Source organism: Ostrinia furnacalis, unplaced genomic scaffold (genome assembly GCF_004193835.3).
Source record: "Ostrinia furnacalis isolate ACB-3 unplaced genomic scaffold, ASM419383v2 OfSCF0954, whole genome shotgun sequence".
In the NCBI taxonomy this organism is placed as follows: Eukaryota; Metazoa; Arthropoda; class Insecta; order Lepidoptera; family Crambidae; genus Ostrinia; species Ostrinia furnacalis.
This window is the reverse complement of record NW_021131193.1, coordinates 548,059-560,115: the sequence shown is the minus strand read 5'-3', so window position 1 is coordinate 560,115 and position 12,057 is coordinate 548,059. Positions and strand designations below refer to the sequence as shown.

The 12,057-nt window shown below is 35.6% G+C and overlaps 1 protein-coding gene across 1 annotated transcript in view; it reads right to left on the bottom strand.

The window, feature by feature from the left end:
- The window catches only part of LOC114350679 (venom dipeptidyl peptidase 4), a 64,223-nt gene extending 52,534 nt beyond the window's left edge, over positions 1-11,689 (bottom strand). Inside the window, exon 1 of the mRNA XM_028301568.1 lies at positions 11,413-11,689. The gene's annotated coding sequence lies outside the window, so the exon portion shown is untranslated. The remainder of the gene's footprint in view (positions 1-11,412) is intronic.
- Between the last annotated feature and the right edge of the window lie 368 nt (positions 11,690-12,057).

Sequence of the window (12,057 nt, the reverse complement as noted above, 5' to 3'; positions counted from 1 at the left end):
ACCTAACTGACTTGTATCTATTTTTTTTTAAGAATACCTATCTTAGTACTTAATTTGTATTGCATAAATTACTAATAGTCCCTTCAGCTCCTCGTGGNTAAAAACACCCCGAAATCGCATTTTCAATCCAAGATGGCGGCGCGGCCATTTTGTTTTTCTTTATTTTTCTCACATTTTTTAACACAGCTTGGCAACCCCAACAAACCACCAAAAAAGAAAAAAATCAGGACCAAAGACAGAAAAGTTTGTGTTTCAAAAAGTGCCGCCATTTTGTTTTTTGGTTCAAAAAATATAATAAAGCTGGCAGTCAAAAAATCTTGTTTGAGATAAACACATACAATTTTACCCCTCTCCCTTCTAAATACCCCAAAAATACCCCTGATCAGTGATGAGTGAGTCAGTGAGTGGTAATCGAGCTTTATATAATATAGATACCCCAAAAATACCCCTGATCAGTGATGAGTGAGTCAGTGAGTGGTAATCGAGCTTTATATAATATAGATAGACTAGCTTTGGTCGCCCGCTACGCGGGCTACAAAAGCTAGATCTGCGATGCTGGCCGCTCCGGGCTTCGCCCTACGCGGCGCTCGGCCTGCGGCCTCGCATTCGGAGCTCGGCCTTCGGCCTCGCAAAAATTACAGGGGGTGTTAACTGTCTGACACTGTGCTCTTGTGCTTTTTTGACGCAACACAAGTTTAACTGTGGTAACTCTCGGGATTTGAACCATCGCTCGGCCTTCGGCCTCGCCTTTCAGTCTGTCACTGGGCTCTAGTCCTTTTTTGACGCATTAAAAATAAATCTGTGGCGACTCACAGGCTTTAAACTATCGCTCGGCCTTCGGCCTCGCCTTTTTCTACGTTAGCAGGCAAGCAAGCAGGCAAGCAAGCTAGCAAGCAGGCAAGCAAGCAGGCAAGCAAGCAAGCAAGCAAGCAAGCAGGCAAGCAAGCAAGCAGGCATGCAGGCATGCAGCATGCAAATTTGACTTAAAACTTGAGACTTCTGTCACGGCTTCGGCACTGCGGGGCTCTGGCGGTCCCTCGCGTGCTAATCGTCGCAGATGGCTTTCGCTCGACACCGCGTCTTCGGCTTGCTGGCCACCCTCAGCCGCGGCGCCTCGCTTCCAGCCACCTGCTCCTCAGCCCGCGGGCCGCCTCGCCCCTCCGTGCCTACGCGCTTCTAAATTACACTCTAGGGGTAGGGCAGACAAGACTACGTGGAGTCGGTTTTACGGCGATTCGTTTTTGTCACTAAAGTCATTTATAATTCAAGCTAAAGAAGAACATACTTAAAGTTATATCTATCAGAAATTATATCAATTAAAGAGTATAACAAAAAATATTTATTACAATTAATGGTTATGTGAAATTAATAATATTTGTATTAAACAAAATTACATCAAATGAGTCTTAGATTAAGTAAGGTTTATATCAAATGTCTTTATGCGTTGTGATTGGTATTTGAAATGATATTATTAGAAATCATTTATTATATGAAGTAAACATTATATGTTAAAAAATTATATCAAGTGTTATTATAACATACGTTTATTATACAATATGAACGTTATTGAAATGAATTTATATCATATAAACTTATATAAACTGTCACGCACCCGATGATGATGATGTGTTTTCGTTAACAGTTCTGTTGGATCATAGTAGACACTCCAACGTAATGAGAGAGATAATTAAGAAATCGAATGGCATTACTCTAGTTGGTTTAAATAACAAACATATTTATCTTATAATTTGTAAATTAACTTCTCATGTGACATACAAGCGGAACCTACTATTGTTATTAGAGATTTATCTCTGCATACCTGTAATAATTAACAATAAAATACAACACGCTAACTTTCATATTTATAATTGGAGTATCTAATACATAATTTCTGATACAAATGAATGATTACAAATCAATTAAATAAAGCAAACTCGTCATTAATGAAGATATAAATATTTTTTATTTACACGGCACTAGAAGTACTAAGAAATATTTTGCTGAAATTTGAAATCGCCTGATACACCTGTCTATTATAAATATTTATCTTTGTGATAATGATACATAAATTAAACTTACTAATGAAGAAACTCCAGAAAAACGTGCCGAATCAGCCATACACGATCATGACACGATCTAAAATAATGCCTCCCTAATTTAAATACACAAAATGAAAGGGACATAGAAGACATAAACAAATCATTCACAAAACACACTAGTTTATATACAAGCCAAAGGTTATTGCGTCTAGGAAGTTTAATAAATAATGACCAAACGTATGGATGATAACCTACGAAAGTCAAAAACAATACTCTTCTAATGTTACTTTAATAGTCCATAATATCTTTTCACTTACTAAGAATCAGTAGTATGGTTAGGATAAAATGCCAATATTCAATTGTATTACAACTCTACAAAACATCTGTTTACCTACTTTAAAAATACCCAAGCAAGACTGTCGGAAAACATGTCAAAGTTTGGGCGACATTATTGAATGGATACTGGCTGTAGCACTTCCAAGAATTCCTGGATTACAAATCTTTTATTGGAAACATTCCGGCCAAAGTACCGATCCCTGCTCAGTCATAAATATTTCCCTACACGAATAGAACCTTTTATGTTAAACTTTATCTCTATCCAGGAATTTGTTACTGTTTTGCGCTGTGATACTTAAAGTTTACGTTCACTATCCAATTAAAAATAAGAGGCTCGTTGCATTGGTTTTTAAGTAAAGGCACAGTGTTTTCATCGAATATCTACGAGTCACGTATAAGACACGTTGGATGACAAAACAAACCAACTTGATTACTTTTTCATTTGGAAGCAACTGCTTTATACGACGTGGTGGTAAACCCCGCGTTTTTGTCCAGGCTATTCATGGACTTGGAGAGAATGACGTGACGTAGGTACGATGATACCACATGGAATAAGGATGTCAATAGCATTCACGAGGTGATTATTTTAAATAGTTGACACAGCCGCATTATGGCGTATTGGTTTATGTGATGAATCACCATCCACAAGGGGTTTGGGAACACAGAGACTGGCAGGGAATTCCTGTCCTTGGCAGTACGAATCCATGCGATGACGTTAAAATTTAGTAGATTGATATTTGAGTTTCGTTTATTATACAATCAAGTAAAAATTGATATTTCAATAATTTTGGTACACACTCTTAGAATATATACAAAATGATAGAGACATGGAAGATATAAAACAAACCATTCACAAAACACACCAGTTTATACACAACTAAAGGTTGGTCATGTGTCTAGGAAGTTTGTTAATAAATAATGACCAAACGTATCCATGGATGATAACCTACGAAAGTCAAAAACAATACTCTTCTAATGTTACTTTAATAGTCCATAATATCTTTTCACTTACTAAGAATCAATAGTATGGTTAGGATAAAATGCCAAAATTCAATATTAACAACTCTACAAAACATCTGTTTACCTACTTTAAAAATACCCAAGCAAGACTGTCGGAAAACATGTCAAAGTTTGGGCGACAGTAGGGGAGACTGGGTACGGTTGAAACAAAGGACGGTTGAAACAGAGCAAATATCTCGTAAACGGTTCCGCGGGGAGTGAGGGGTCCTAGGGGAAAAAGAAGCGGAAGACAGGTCCGAACACGAATTAAGTGCCTAATAACTTCCTAACGCGTTGACGTTGTGTATAAAACACCATTTTGTTTTTTACTACCCAAAGTAAGTATTTTTCTTCAGACATTAACGCTTATACTAACTGTTCTTTTTATGTGAATGTATCGAGTGTGCGTTTGCTATTATAATGAAGCTTGTAGAATAAGGGACAGTAACTATTTTTTATGTGTGATTATTAGTGTCGAAACTATAAAGTATATTTTACCAAAAGTGGGGTTGGGGACGGTTGAAACATTTTTTTTGGGTACGGTTGAAACAGAAAATGTATTAATGTTTATTTTTTGTAAATGCCGAGAGTTTGAGTAAGGAAGATTTCCAGGGAGGAAATTGACTTGGTAAAGCATAAGAGGAGGTAAAAGTTGGAGATTCACTGCGGAAAGCGACGGAAAAGTATGGTTTGAAAAAAAAATAAAGATTTTCGTTAACTTTACTCACAATGTTAATATTATTTTATTATTAGTGTTTATTAGATTTGGAAATATCATTTATTTTATCATATTTCTGTTAATTTTTTAAATTTTTACTACTTATCAAAGGCTAATTAATGTTTTAGAAATATTAAATACTTAGACTGATTAATGTCGCCATGTGGTACCATAATTTTAATATTCGTAGTATTAATGATACATAACACACGTTTTATTAGTAATTATTGTATTATTTGTATGTATTTCAACATACCCCAATCGCTGTTTCAACCGCCCCTGGCATGGGGACGGTTGAAACAAAATTTCTTTTTTTTTAAATTTCGTATATTTCAAAAAATAGTAACCCGGGAACTATAATGATACAGCCATATCATAGCTAAAACTTCAAACTTCAATTTCACGTATCGTAATCGTCACTTGGTTATTAAATAACAAAATTATAGACAATAAAAGCAAAATTGTTTCAACCGTACCCAGTCTCCCCTATTGAATGGATACTGGCTGTAGCACTTCCAAGAATTCCTGGATTACAAATCTTTTATTGGAAACATTCCGGCCAAAGTACCGATCCCTGCTCAGTCATAAATATTTCCCTACACGAATAGAACCTTTTAGGTTAAACTTTATCTCTATCCAGGAATTTGGTTTTGCGCTGTGATACTTTTATGTTCACTATCCAATTAAAAATAAGAGGCTCGTTGCATTGGTTTTTTTAAGTAAAGGCAGTGTTTTCATCGAACATCTACGAGTATAAGACACGTTGGATGACAAAACAAACCAACTTGATTACTTTTTCATTTGGAAGCAACCGCTTTATACGACGTGGTGGTAAATCCCGCGTTTTTGTCCAGCCTATTCATGGACTTGGAGAGAATGACGTGACGTATACGATGATACCACATGGAATAAGGATGTCAATAGCATTCACGAGGTGATTATTTTAAATAGTTGACACAGCCGCATTATGGGCGTAGTGGTTTATGTGATGAATCACTTTCCACCAGTGGTTTGGGAACACAGAGGCTGGTAGGGAAATCCTATCCTTGGCAGTACAAATCCATGCCGATGACGTCAATTTTAATTTAAACTTAGAATAAGTGTCGAGCCTAAAGCAAGTACTCGTAATATATTTTCAATATGTGTATTACTTATTTAGATATATAGAATATTTATAGTACACATACAAGACAAGAAAAGAAGAGAAAAAAATACACAAAAGATAACACACAATTCAGACGGTCTTATCGCTATAAAGTGATCTCTTCCAGACAACCTAGAGAGCAGTTTGTATGATTATTGATTATATATAGGTACATGCAATACAATTTGAACCTAGTTTTCTATTTCCTTAAGAACAGTTTAGAACGCATACGAATACCTTCGACTTATAACGTATAGGTAGTTGTTTCTACACTTGCCATTCGTAGAGCGCTGCCATAACTGGAGCACAAAGGAATGCGACTATAAATGGATACAAATAAATTCCATGTCTGACGACTAATGGCTATGGAGCAGAACCAATTGGTATACAGTGGATCTATTTTATTTTAACGTATTACTTACTTTTTGTTTTGACATACGCCATCATCAAACTCTTTACAATCAGAAGGTAGTCTATGTTTACTTTTACTTACTAGTTTTTACGTTACGTTACGGGTACAAAAATTCCCCGGTGGTACTACTGAGGCAGTCGGTAGTACTACAGATTAAAAAGAAAGATTTAAAAACGCTGGTAACTAATACCTACTAAATAATAAAAACAGTTCAAGATGCCTACAATTTTACTACAACTTTTTTCACTTCATTTCTTGTCGCAGTTGTTTAATTAAGAAGGGTCATTTTTATGCAGAACAAGGCAGGTATTTGACCGCAATCGCACCTGGTGTTAAGTACATACATATCTGCCCTCCTGTAAGAAGCATCAAGATAAATAATAGAGAGGTAGAGCAAGCAAGCTTATATCAACTGGTAACATGTTTTATAAAAATAATTGGATTACATGGTTGATCTAAAGCAGTGGTTCTTAACCGGTCGTCCGCGGACCACTGGTCGTCCCTGGAGGCATTCCAAGTGGTCCACGAAGTGCACTTGCAGTTGCACACCTTGGTCAAAACTACTTTTAACTGCTTTTTGCAGTCAAACTGGTTTACTTTTGACCGATTATGATTATGAGGTGGTCCCTGACAAGACAGAAATTTAGTAAAATGGTCCCTCATGACTTAAAGGTTAAGAACCACTGATCTAAAGAGTATTCTTTTGTACCTACCTATAGTATATTTAAATGTTCATATTTGATACACATTTCAAAATAACATGGGGATAATCCCACCTTAAAGTTCCCTTGAGCAACCTTTGCGATAAAATTTAACAATACCAATTTCCCATTGCTTTGACATAACATAATAATATCCGTTCCACTTGAAAATATCTCTCGTTACCCTTGACTACCGGTAATGGTATTAAAGGCCATCAACATTATTCGTGTACTCCGCCAATGGACATTGACAATTTCGCAACCAAAAGGCGAATATTATTTAACTTTATTAACGTAATTTAACTTTTTATTTATGTAACACAGTTGTAACTTATTGTTCTGCATTGTGACCAGCAGATTGTACACCCTTTTGGCAATAAAAATTATTCTATTCTATTCAAATTGAACCTACCTCAAAAACGATGTTTAATATAACTGGTTTAAATTCAATAACCTGGAATGGTGATGCTCGCCTAACATTGGCAAACTTGGACGGTGGAAAGAGATAAAATATGAGAGGAGAAAAAGAAGAATATTAAGAAGAATGACATCCAGCTGTCTATCTGTAGTGGTTTGTGTAAGGCTCTTATAGCGATGCCAACGACTATTTTCTCGCTCTAGAAACGTGCAAAAGTACCTAGATTGATCTCGTGTCAATCAAAGATCTTGACGTGTGCATTTATAATGTTATTGTCGCTGTTTACATTGGCAACAAAGACCCACTTCCATTTCCATTTTTGATTTAGAAGTAAAGTGATTGAGGGTAAGTACTAAGACAGTTCTCATCCTTTGCCTACAAGGTTGCCGTAGTCTGCTGGCGCGAGCTATATAGCAGCCATGCTCGTCGAATCACACCGTTAAGCTGGATTCCTTACACTAAGTAATGTTCCTTGGTGTCTGCTTACCGAAATGTTTGCTCGGTAAAGGTACATTATACGAGTATATATAAGACTGGGTTTACTTCGCATTACGTACTGGCTCACAATGTTTTTTTAATCGGGTATTAAATGTACACAAACCTAACTGACGTGTATCTATTTTTTTTAAGAATACCTAACTTAGTACTTAATTTGTATTGTATTTGTATTACTAATAGTCCCTTCAGCTCTTCGTCGTAAGCTAAGTACGCTTGTGTTACGAGCGTGCTAAAGAGGGAATAAAAGACAATGCCGGAAATTNCATGTATACCTCTAAACTCAGTCTGAACTGAGTTACGAGCATTAGAAGTTTGATGATTTTCATACTAGATTTGCTTTTTGCGCGCAAAGTTTTGTAAGAAATTGCAACAAACTAGTGAGATTGTATGTGTAAACAAACATACCATCCATTAAAGGCTCCAGACATCAGTATGGAGCAGAATCAGTGCAATAAAAAAATAGCGCAATATTTTGTTGCAATTTCTTACAAAACTTGCGCACAAAAAGCAAATCTAGTATGAAAATCATCAAACTTCTTCTAATGCTCGTAACTCAGTTCAGACTGAGTTTAGAGGTATACATGCCATAGTAAGTTTGGTTCATTACACTATTTTGTAATCAAAAAACAAAGTTTGATCGATGGCCGCGCGAAAAAAAAAAGACGCCACTTTCCATACAAAATCTGGCATTGCCATTAGCAATGCATTAATTAAAGACAGTGCCTAACGGTACTTATATGAATTTAATTGCATGCGCAATTAAAAAACAAGGATGGAGTTAATTATAATTTTTGGCCATTTGGAGACTTCTTGCAGACGGCTAACGAAATTATAAAGTAAAGGAAAATAAAGATTATTTGAACAAAAGCAGTAAAGCACTTTTCGTAATGAGACTGCTGCTCCAATTTAATAATGATGTACCTATGTAGGAATATAGCTATAACTGAAACATAGGTAGTACCGACGTAGCTATAAAAGTAAGTATGCGGAGTAAAATCTACGAGTACCTACATTTATTATGAAACCGGTTATTCTTACCATAACTTTCTCACTAAACCCATATTTTTTGTGCTACTCTGATGTTTTCTGAACCACAACATTGTTCTAATCTATGAATTAAATTTGAATAAACAACGCCGTCTGCGGAGCTGATGGATTAGTTCACCTTTGCAATTTTCTGACGATTTTATTCTGGCCCCTAGGCAAATCAAATGAGAAACACATTTTGCACTTAATAATAATAAATAAAAAAATATTTATTGCCTTCGAACCATTAGACAGACAGACACTTATCTCAACTGAGAGAATACATTTATTACTACACATTCTTCATGCTCAAGCCAAATATTTGAATTAATGCCACAGAATAATAACAAAAGGCAAATGTAAGAATAAATAAGGAAAATCGTCTTTCAGGTCTTCCCCGAGGCCCTATTGACGAAATGAATCATGGTCATCGTAAAGATAGATAAGAAATTAAACGTCTAGCTAGAATTTGTGACATACTACATATTCATCAAAGTTTTAAACAATGTATCTGTTACGCTTAAAGGCCGATAACGCTCATTTAGCGAAAAAATAGCTCATAACGCGTTGTGGTCACAATAAAACATACACGTAGTGAAATTCGTGTTATGGCTGTGTACCTATGTATCCTATCATAATAAAATTCTGTACACATCTTAATTCTGGTAAAACAAAAATTTTTAAGAACTTTATTTAGGTACAGCTTTTCTATTAAAGTTTTTATTTTTTGAAGAAACAATAAAACTAATGCTACAATTACCAAACGATGCAGACCAAAATCACAATAGGAAGATGACTCAAAGAACTCATAAACAGTATACAAACAGAAGGTGAGATAATAGGCCTTTAAAAGTACTAATCACATGTTGTCTGCTTGTAATAGTGGCGTCTGGCATGAAACCGGAAAACTGCGCCGTTTAATTGCATACTACCACAAGTACCACAGTTATCTACGAGTACAAGTGAATGAATCAAATAGACTGAACAGTAAACACAAGTTACGGATCGCAACGTACGAGTAGAGAACAGACAAGCGATGTCAAGAAAATAGGGTCAGAATCTGAATGCTGCGGCAATTCTACTTAATTATAAATGCGAAACTTTGTTTAATAACTTCTCTATTTTCTCAAATATTAGAATTTAAAACATTTCGCATAAAAAAAAAATGTTGCCGGTCCAAAAATATAAAGGTAGGTAAAATGTTACTACCATGCCGCTTTGACTCATCTGCGTTTGTGTTTGTAGCTACATTGAAGATATGAAAGTAGTTAATTCTCGTGCCCTTTTTTTAAACGAATTAAGTCAATACAAAAATATAACAGAAACACATGACAGGCGATCATTTTGTCCAGAAAGATACTATTAATGTATAGTAATAATAATCATGTTTGTTACTAAATAACCAGTATATTACGAGTATACGCGTCTCCAATTATTAAATTAACCAAATTTTTGTGCTTCCATGTTTTTGTAAACAGAAGTCGTGTTTCCCTTCGTTAAAACATGAAACATGATCCAGAAAGCTTTGTATAAAGTTACGTATTTTATTTACCGCGAACAAGTCATTATCTGTCATGAAAACAAGGAATTTTTCCCCAAATTAGTGGGGTCATATGATTTTTCTTAGACACATTGTTTGGCTTTAAGCTCCATTTAGGTTCAGTCTGCACATATTTGATGTACTCGAATTTGGTTATTCTTACCGTTAGATAATTCCTGGCAATTAGTGGTGACTGAGTTTGTTCCGGCGTTTCTTCTCAGCACTTGCCATATGTTTGTCTCGAAGCGCTGGTAGGGCCCAAAAGATAAGGAGACATGTAAAGTGCCCCATAAGGGCTACCTTTTCTTTTTTTTATTATTTTCTATAATAATATTTTGACGTTCATAAGTGCCACTTGTGGTCTAAACTGAATAAATATTTTTGATTTTGATTTTGATTATAAAGTCTGCACATTATTTTTTTACATATTAGTTATGTATTAAAATTGGTGTAATAAAAATAACTAGAGCTAATAATTATTATTACTTATGTGTTATTTATATGTCGGATCCTTAGTAAAATTACATGCATTTAAGCAGCAACACCACCCGTTTGATGCGTGGTTATTGATACTTTCATAATTTTCTATCTCGGAAGGCCTACCTTTTTGGAGTAGGTATCTTAATTCCGCCATACGAATGTCGATGATCTCTAAAATTAATATCAAGATCAAGTATTTTATAGAAACCCTAGAAACCTTTTATTTCACGATAAACAAAAGGTTTCAGAGACTTAACTATACTCTTTGAGTTATGAAATACAAACTTTTCCGACGTAAACTTTTAGGTTGAAAGTTCCGACCTTTTCTTTTTCAGACAATCCAGAACGTGTAAAAAGTTATTTATCCGCCAAACCTGTGAGATAAGCTTTATTAGAATGAATGGTGGAAATCTTTGGGAGTTGAAACCTCTAAAACGCAACCCTCGCGTAATTTGACTGAACGAAATAACTTTCAAGGGGAATTCCAAGTTCGGAGACACTTCGTGTTAACTTCAGTTTGATTGAATGTCTCTACGTATAAGCTATTATGCTTTTATCAATAATTACGTTTTCGTCGCGCGCTGAGCTGCTTTTGTTGTCAAAGTGAATTTCCGTAGGGGGATTAGAACTTAGATAATGTTGAAGGAATTTGAATTAGATGTTTCTTACTTACTGCAAATAAGTAGGTACCTATTAATATGTATTTCTTTTATTTCTTTCTGTTATTCTCAAATGAACTTGTTATTTATTGACACCAGAAGATTGAGATTTGTAGGTCCTATGAGTACAATGCGAGTTAAATCTACGAATTTGCAGTAATTTGTTAAAATAAAATTCGTTGTTTCCAGGCGCTAACAGTAGACTCACCCAACATTTTTCTACACAGCATCATTAAAAACAAAAGAAAGACAGACGTAGGTACCTACCTACGTATATCTACTAGTACATTGTTAAGATCGTTGCGGATGCCTCGCATAACTTTAACTTGCACTTTTACCTATACATCAACAGCGCCACACACTTCAATAGAAGCCAACTAGCCACATGACTTTTAATTTACTCTAAATTATAATACAAAATAGCATGTCAACTTAAACTCACCTATATCCTTAATTAATCCTATTTTATATCCTTATTCTTACAGCACAACACACAAAAGTTTTGAGATCATCAAAAACTAGAATAAATCTGAACGCACAAGTCAAAAGTTATCACAAATCCTATCACATGTTCTGAAACGGTTTAAGAGCCCGAGTGCACTGTGCGTTTACAATCGGGGCCCAAATATTGGGCGCACGCACGTATTTGTAAACATCGTCGTTTGCCACGGTTGCCTGCAGTGGAGTGGCGCGAGCGAGGCCCAAGGAAAGACTGCCGCGCGAGTGCGGGCCGGGCGAGCCACTTGCAGAAGTATGGAAGTACGAACTTCTGTTTGTTTTGAACGCTCCACTTACTACCATTACATAAGGCTATCATGGCACACGAATACCTACTAAGGTCAGTGAGTAGCCGAAACAAAGTTATTAGTTATCTTGCTTATTAGATTGTCCCGCTCGGATTCCCCAACCAATCAAGGTAGAAAGTTACAATCACAGAACTCGTTAACGAGTCTATAGTTTTGTCAAACAATCAAACTAGCAAACTAAGTGATAACATTTCGCCCGCAATCAGATTTTTACATTGTGTGTTCTTCATTTTGCCTAAGTTTGGAAAAAATTGTTATCGTTCACAAAGTTCTGCGAATAA